The sequence below is a fragment of the Tenebrio molitor genome, chromosome 2 (assembly GCF_963966145.1).
Source record: "Tenebrio molitor chromosome 2, icTenMoli1.1, whole genome shotgun sequence".
Lineage (NCBI taxonomy): Eukaryota > Metazoa > Arthropoda > Insecta > Coleoptera > Tenebrionidae > Tenebrio > Tenebrio molitor.
In genome coordinates this window covers 3,583,347-3,592,332 of record NC_091047.1, presented here as the reverse complement: position 1 = coordinate 3,592,332, position 8,986 = coordinate 3,583,347, and the positions used below count along the sequence as shown (strand labels likewise).

At 41.1% G+C, this 8,986-nt stretch overlaps 1 long non-coding RNA gene and 1 pseudogene across 1 annotated transcript; one reads left to right on the top strand and one right to left on the bottom strand.

The window, feature by feature from the left end:
* The first annotated feature begins 3,405 nt into the window (after positions 1-3,405).
* Positions 3,406-4,644, top strand: LOC138124379 (uncharacterized). Its single transcript, XR_011157123.1, has 2 exons — positions 3,406-4,086; positions 4,178-4,644. It is a non-coding gene; the product is annotated as an uncharacterized lncRNA (long non-coding RNA).
* Positions 4,645-5,974: 1,330 nt separating this feature from the next.
* On the bottom strand, positions 5,975-7,545 carry LOC138124334 (uncharacterized; annotated as a pseudogene).
* Positions 7,546-8,986: the final 1,441 nt, after the last annotated feature.

Here is an 8,986-nt window from a genome sequence, read left to right as displayed (position 1 = left end):
GAGGACACCTGCCCGACTAAAAAATTACCCGATCTAATGATGAAAGTTGTCTTTAATGGCATAATCATAATGAAAAATTAAGAGGTGCTCGATTAAATTTCTTAAGTGGTCGTCTGGAGGTCGTAAAAAGTGGAAAAAGACGAAAAAGACGAATCAAAATCGTGGAACAACGACAGCGTCTCGTCATCCGGAATCGAATGAGTGTCTTGCAGTATGCAAAGAGGCGGAATTAATAACGCAAACGTTGTTCGTTATCGTAATTAGTATTAATTAGCGAACGTCAGCGGCTTGCATTCAATTAAGCTGCAGAGGTGGTGTTTTCGGGGGGGATGCAGCGACAAACAAGCGAAAAAAATCGACATGAATACATTAAGCTGCAATTTACATGGAGACTGAGACTCGAGGAAGGAACTGTCTCATTTTGAATTAACAAGAGGTTTTTTCCTGCTTAATCATATTGTTATTAGTGTCAGTGCTGCAACGTCGCCCCAGATGGGAGTTATTATTAAAACGTCGCTTCTTCTCTAATAGACTCTCAGATTTTTCATGCAAATTATTTGCGGAAACATCAGGAAGCACCGATCGATGCAGAACGGCCGGCTGTGTTGCACCGGAATTTATTACCGATTTCACTACAGACATTACCACATGAAACGCAAACGCTGTTTCAATTAAACTATCCGAACGGGAAATGTCGAAACGCCAACGGGATAAGGCGCAGCAGGAAGTTTAGGGGGTTAGGCCCCACGAGTCAATTTTTTTCAGTCTTCTTGTTTTTAAGACATGAGACTTTAAAGGATCTGTCTATCTTAGCAAAAGGTAGTCAAGAAAAATTTGAGGAAAAGATAAAGTTTGCATAATCACACAAGTGCGATAATAATGTTTGTAACTCACATGTCTCGTGAGATATTTTATCTACGAGTGTTTTAAAATCGACACACTTTGGAGGGAATTAAAATTTGACGAAATTTTGCTATTTGGCGCCTCCACCATTTTAAAATCATTGATTGTACGTTTTCTCGACTGATGACAGAGAAATAAATGTACGGTTTCCTTTATTCGATTCTTCACATAAATTTGAAAAAGATTCTTTTGAAATGACACAGCAAAACCGATTAGTTGGCATAAAAGAACTGGTAAAAATAGAACAGAAATTGCAACTTTGAAGCCAGAACATTACCACAAGAGAAACGTAAAAAATGCGTATTCACTCCGAGCCCCGACAGAATACAAATCGGTAAAAATTTTCATTCCGTGTTCATATTCCCGAGATAATTTCATCTTTACCGAAACTATTTCCAATTTGTTTCGCTGTTCACTCCGACAGGCAGATAATCTTGTAAGTTGGGCCCCATCATCGATCCCCCTCGATCGAGCCCCGCTGCACTCGTCGTCACATTTAATCCCGAACCTGCACCGGCGTTTTTATTTTCGTCCTCCTGCGACTGCCGAAATCCTTTATAAAATTCGAATTTCCGCCCTTTCAACGATTCGTTAAGATACAAAGGGTATCACTGATGGCGTACAACAAACGACCGACATCAAACAGCTCAATCACACAGGGTATTTGGTCTGATGACAGAAACAAACGCGCCGCCGTCAACTCGACTGATAACAGAGGATGTCCCGTTTCGCGGTTAGATAACCGTCCCAGGTTTATACTCTTGTAGTGCGGTGTTCAACTTCCAAATCTCTTTGCTTACTCGACTAATTATTCTGTATCGGCGTGTGTTTACGGTGGGCGTTAATACCCGACCGGAAATTCGAAGCGAGCACGGATTATTGATTGACACCGGATAGACCAGACCCGAATTGCACGGGATAAGCTTACTGCTAATTTCATCCCCATTACGGATCGCCGTGCAAAGGGGTGAGATTGACGGGAATGCGGTTCTGCAAACTGCAATAAAACCAAATCGACCGCTAACGAGGTTTCTTTGTTGGCACGTGCACTTTTCGACGACCACTACGAGACCGACTCCTGTCACACTGAACTGTCACTGGAGTTCCTAATTGCGACAAACAACAACAACGTCAACATTTTAATTTGTTTGCGCGGTGAGCTCTGTTGTTTGCAGAAATCATTACGAGTATTGTTGGTTGCAGCCAAGTCTCTAATGATAAAATGGAAAAATGGGAAATAGGGAGTGCAATGTGCAATTTTAAACTTAGCACACTTCTCAAACAAAGCAAATTCTTTAATGTCTTGTCCCCAAGTTAATAAATGGTGTCTAGAATTTCTCTCCAGGCTTGCAGCAAAAGTAGGGACATGAAACAGCTTGGCCAACAAAAAATTACCAAATTTCCCTGTTTAGAATGTAAAGATATGATAACGAGAGGCCACTTTAACATTTAGAATTTGACTGGACCATTAATTGGTACCAAAAAAGGTGAAGAATTATTTCTTGGAATCGCAATAAAACTGAAACAGAGAAGTACTTTGTAAGACTCACCTAGACGCGAAATAAAACATATTATAACAATTATTAACATTATCGTTGGGGGAGAATTGATTTTATTATTAAATAAACGATGAACATAACCTTATTTACCCAATAATGGATGAATTTCACAGGTTGTAATATTCAGAACACGTTATTATGTAGTGTTCCACTTACCACATTAAAACGTATTCACACCAAACTAATAAACGCCAGATAAATAATATATGGATATTTTAGACAGAATTTCAAATTACTTTAAACACAATTATTTAAATGTCAACAAAATGTATGGGGTGCTACCAACCATAAAAAGTTAATTACCTACTTGATATGTTTTTTTTTCAGTTTTACATAAAAAATGATATAATTCTGGGTCAAATCAGATTTGGTGGGGAAGGTCAAGTCAGTTTCAGAATCGTAGGTCTAACGTTAAAGGCATTTTTTAGCAATTTCATGGAAGTTGCAAGATATTAACAGTCTTTTTGACAGTTGGTAGAATGAAATCGTATTTTTCCTTGACATTATCATTCCAAAATATTGATTAAAATTCATGACAAATGTGTCGATTGTATCGGTTAACTGTTTTCTATAACTGTCCCTTAAATTTTCCTAATTTTCTGTCACTCCGAAAATAGAGAGGCATAAAGTAACAAATTTTTGTGAAAATCAGGTTAGATTCGTTCCAAAATGAACTGAAATTTTATTTCGACTATTTGCTGAACAAAACTCGTGTAAACTGTCTCCACCCTTTGCATCGTTTGGCCAAAGTTTTATTATTTCCACCCCGTTTGCAACACTGAATTTATTAGTGTGGTAGTGATCTAGTTACCAATCTGTCAAGCGCAACCGTCAATCTGAGTGCCGGCCTAAATAAACTTTTGTTCGAAATCAGTTTGTGAAAACCGTGTTATTGTGTACCGCACGTGCCCCACCCCCGGCGAGCGGTGAGTACCACTCCACTTGTAAACTAATCTCTTTTGCATTTCGCCGCCTCGCGTCCGGTGACCCTCCGGACTGCGAGATTTTTCCAAAACTCGGCAAAGTGTCGCAACTCCCCCAACAACCCATTGTTGTCCTTCATTTATCATTAATGAACGAACCGGGGTGAGTGACGCGGCCGACATTCCTAATTATAGTTAACCAACTTTAAACACTTGACACTTTTGCAATAATGCGGTGGCAATTTAGTCGGAGGAGCGGAGGCGCCTCCCATTTAACAAAGAAAGTTCAAACAGTACTAAACAGTTTCTTTACGAGCGCTCGACGTTTAACGACTCGTCTATCCCGATTCTTTGTTTGACGGGTTCGACTCAGCGCTCCCAGAACCCCGCACCGTGGACATCCAAGAAGCCCGGCGTTCGCGGTTATTGCCGTGAGAATCCGGCAGGCTGTGCAATTATATGCCATTTTGTAAACAACATCCACCCGTCATAACCTCACATTTGAGCGATGGCTGTCACCGAGTCTTGGGGCGGATCTGCACCGTGAACGAGTGCCGTTTACGGCGAGCAAAACACGTAAACATTTGTCTTCCACTTTACTGAAATGAATCTGGTTGATTCATTCCGGCTGTTCGACGTACAAAAGCGGTTTTACTGGTGGTATAGACAATTGTGTTGCACTCTCAGAAATTAAATTACAGGTAAGCGACAGTTTGCTGTTGATGCGTTTCATAATAAACGATCGATTGTTAAAATTGTTTGCTAATATCATCGTTAAACTGCTCTTTACAGGTGATGCCACGATAGTAGAAACTGCTGCAAGCAAAGAAAATCGCATAATGATATCTGCGTTGCAGCTACTTGAACGCTTATCGATTCCACGAACGAAGTTCTGCCTGAACAATGATAACACCAGGAAATAAACTTAACGGCGAATTACATCTTAAAGAGGTTGTCTTGGATAAAAAGAATGTCTTGCGCCTCCAGAACGAACGACTGTTTAAGAGAATTTCCAACACATTTTTAGGGTAGTGCCATAAGTTCCATAACGTGACAGTTATTACCAACACATTTGAGTATGTTATTGAGGGTGGAATTATTTTTTATTACTGTACATTAGGTCAGAAACACAAATTTATGTGAATCTCTGAGTAAAATCGTTGTGAAATATGTATATCAAACGCACAGAATCTCATGAAATACAAGATGATGTACAGAGGCTTCATAACGTGAAGCTTCGTGCAGTTGATGTGAAGGTCTTTTACTCGTTACTGCCAGACTCTGGTGTTTTCTACTTTTTGCTATTTTTTTCAGTTTTAGTCTCGAGATTTTGCACTCTTCCGCACGACAAGTGTTACAGTCAGGCGAATTAAATTCTCTCATTTTTTGGCTGATCTGTTTCCGAAATATTTAACGAGAAATGTATTAATAAAAAATAATTAAAATTCGTGTTTGTAATTTGTGTAGACTGCACACCGTTATGAACCCATTAGCACACGGTGTGCACACGGGTAATGCTCGTAAGCCTGCGCTTTTATCGAACTCCGTTCTCGTTGTGTGGATTGTTACGAGTCCGCACAGAATATTAAAGCAATTTGAGAATTTAGAAAGAACAACAGTACGACTGCAGATTTTAGTCAGTTTCTTGTTCAGCTCCTTGCAGATATATTTTTTATTAATATTTTTGCTTTTAAACAAGATATAGGGAGTTAATAAAATACAAATATAGTTGAAAGGCAGACGCTCACTAAACAAACAAACCGATTTTCAGATTATTTCAGTTATTATTTGATAACAAACATACATACGAGTATACTAGTTACATTAATAATGATAATATTCTACTTGTTTTCCCATAGATTGCACCCAAATATAGTAAAATATTTACTTTGTCCGATACGAAACAACTATTCATAATCAATTATTAATATAAAACACGAATTATTTAAGGGAAATTTTATCGTCGACAAATGTACTTTGTTTTCTGAAAATGTTTTTATAAATAGAAGATCGCATGTTTAGTTTTTATGTAACGAAATTAACAGAAAGGAAGAGTTTTACTTGAGTCTTCCAAGAATATATTCAGTTTGTTTAGAAGTTAATTTTTGTTATCGATTTGGAATAAAATATTTGTGAAAATTGAAAAGCTACAATGATAGATTTTACACCGCGTCAAGTTTTAGAGGTCGCAACACATTCACATAGGTAATCATTATAAAATCAGATTAGATGTTCAGATAAAAAAACAGAACCTCGACATGTCCCTGATGACTAACTGACAAGCTGAATGGGAAAAATATATAAAAAATATTTTTTACAGGTATGATCTAATAGATGTTATAAATGGACTCACCTGATTTTGTGCAAGTAGTCTGTGAAGATATCTCTTTTCAGAAAGAAAAATGAAAGAGAGCTTTAAAGGATTAAGTCATTCATTGGATAAATGGTACAGAAAGCGTCTGTAGAAGATGTAAAGTGGTGCGGTAACAAGCACCGTTAGCAATTTTTAAGAATCTTTAGTTGTGAAGTTGCGGAAACAAACTTTGCAATCTCGACACCGTCTCGACATTTATAGACTCTCCGTGAGTCAGAGGGTATTACATTATGTTTGTCGCTTTGCGACTGTCGCCAAACGATAAATAAACAAAGTTTTTACACAAATTTTCACTTTAAAACTCTGTCCTCTGGCCGTTTGGTCGTACATCAGCTGAGGCTGAGCGTCAGGTTCTCCCCCAACAAATTCTGCACCACCGGTTCGGTCAGATACGATTTGAAAACGCCGTCCTCGGACCTCAACCCCACCATGAAAGTGTACTCGCTCTGGTTGCCCTGAAACTGGAAGACCGGCCTGTCGGTGGCGTAAATCTGGGGCTTGGCGGACAGCCCCCGTCCCGGATAGACGTAGGCCTCGTAGTAGAAGTCGCCCACGTAGTAGGGGACGAAGGGTTCGCGCCAATACATCACGAAGGCCCCATCTGGGCGCGACGTCAGTCGCACTTTGTACGGTTGCAAGAAATGGGGAACTTTGTAGGAGACAATCGCGGTCGGTCGGGAACCGACGACGTCTGTGGCAACTTTGATGTCGTACGATTTGCCGTAAATCACGCGCAAAGTTTGCGCCAACTCGGCCGACGTGCTCCGGGGCTGGGTGATGATGGTCATGCGAGGGGGGTTGGCCTCGAACACGGTCACCTGGAACGGGGGCGCGTGTGGTGGCGGCGGCACGGGGGCTCGAACGGTCTTACCGAGTAGCCGAGGGGGGTGGCGATGTTTGGACACGAGGCGGACCAGCGGATCAGCAAACAGGGCTCCTCGTCGGGGACGTAGTCGATCTGGAGGTGCTCGGGGGGCGAGAGTTCGTCGACGAGGGTGCCGATCGTGCGGATGTTGCGGGCGGGATGGGCGGGCTTCTCGGCCGGGTCGACGACGCCCACGGCGAAGATGTACTGAGTGCAAAAGGTCAAGTTGCTGATTTTGACGTAGAGATCTTTGGTAGTCAGTTTCGGCTCTGAAACGGGGAAGGGGGTGTTGCTCCATCGATTATCCAAACGCTGAGGTGTACGAAAATGATTACGGAAAGCTGTGCGTTTCTCCTTTGAATTTAATGAACAATCTCGACATAAAGGGGCGGAAATACGTACAACTTCCGTAACCTTAAACACAGTTATTATTACAGCGTTGCCGGCTTAATAAATCTCCTGTTTACATTTTTTCGAGAACCGCCTCGACACGATAACTCACCTTTCAAGGCGTCTTCCATATTCACACCGTAGTAGACCCCGTAAGTCCAATTCAAATGGTACTCCCGCAAGGGCTTCCCCCACGACAGAACCACAGCGTTGCCAACCCTCGGCAACACGTCGATACTGATGATCTCCATGTCGACGTACCCATCTTTACCGTCTTCTTTGGTGTCTCCGGGTTCGGTAGTCGTCTCACTTACCAGAGCTTCGGCACCCGGCAAGGTGCTGGATTCCGTCGCAGTTTCGGTGTTCTGGACCTGGCAACACTTCAACGCGAGACAAAGAACACGTGAAAGTAAAGAATTACCAAATTAACTTACGCGAATTAAAAACGCAACCGAAATTAAAAAAGTCACCAAAGCAGAACGGGGCATGCTGGCAAAACTGCGAATAAACTGTTAGAAATGAAGCCAACATAACGGACGTCGACGATTCCCAATGTCAAATAAAAAATAATGTGACACCGTTGGTGTGGCATCGCCTCTAAAAAATGCACCAAAGAGGGGGAAGAATTGTTGTTTTTGTTGTTGCATTTGCACATTTTTGTTGGTCGGGAGCGAAATGTTTGACGTTTGTGCTGATCGATGAAGTAAGCAAAGACCTGCCGTCAAGCAGTCACAGGATGTCGGAGTAGCGATTGAGATGATGATTGAGACCAGAACAAAATGCGAAAGTTTAGAGATCTTAAGACAGTTGGATTAGGTGTTCAGTTGAAAGAAACAGAACGTCGGATTGACCAGATTGTATTGGATAAAATATTGCCAACGTCAAGGCACATCATCAGCACATAAAATGCAGCAAAGAACAAGAAGAAGAAGACAAATCTATCAAATTTCTGTTCTTTGTTCAGTATCGCAGTAGACTATTTTGATAGTTGACGTTTGCGCTGATCGACGAATTAAGCAAAGACCTACCGTCGATTAGTTACAACATCTTCAAATAGAAGAGCTGATAGTGGAAACATTTTTGATTGTGTTGTAGCAGTTGACGATTAATCATCATTACCTTCTATACAGTTTTGGATATTTTAAAAATAATCATTGTGATTTAGGAGAAAGAAAGAACGTTTTCGTCGAGTCCTTTGATGACAGTTTTGACGTTTGACGTTTCCGCTGCCCGACGAATTAAGCAAGGACGTGCCGTCCATACCCGAACGGAAAAGATAAAGACGGAAACCCTTCTTGGTGGTGTTGGATCAGCTTACAATTTATTACCTCCGCCACCAGACGGCCGCACAACAAAACTCGAAAATTATTTATTTAATCGGCGCTTGTTTGTTGGTCTATTGTGCACTCGGCCGGTCCATAAATTAATCTTGGAGCTGGTGTGTAAAGAGGAACAGCCATGTTCATTAATTATTTAAACGGCCACGGTCAAATTGTAACAATGAACTTGTTTTGTTTGTGCGCGAACGCAAATAATTTCGGTCGAAAAAGTAACGCTAAAATCTGCAATTACATCATCTACCCGATTCCGTTAGTTCTGATCTGCTCGGCTAATTCATCCTTGCACATACACATTTTTATTTCCTGTCATTAATTATAATTGCATTGACGTGCTGCGGTGTCGAGGTGACTCTGTTGCCATGTTATCGGAACGGTGATTATTAATTAGGTGCGGTATATTTCAGTTTTTGCTGACTGAAATGACACGCCGTTCGTGGGAAAAGCGTTCCGGGCCCGGAATATTTGATGAGGAAATGCAAACGACGATAAAAGTCGACAGGATCTAGACCAAATCCGAATCGTACCAGGACAATAAATTTTTTAATAACGGCAGTTGCGCTAATCTGATCCTTGCTTAAACGTTGACCACGTATGTATAAATCAGAATCATGCTGTTTTTGTTTCGTTGCCGT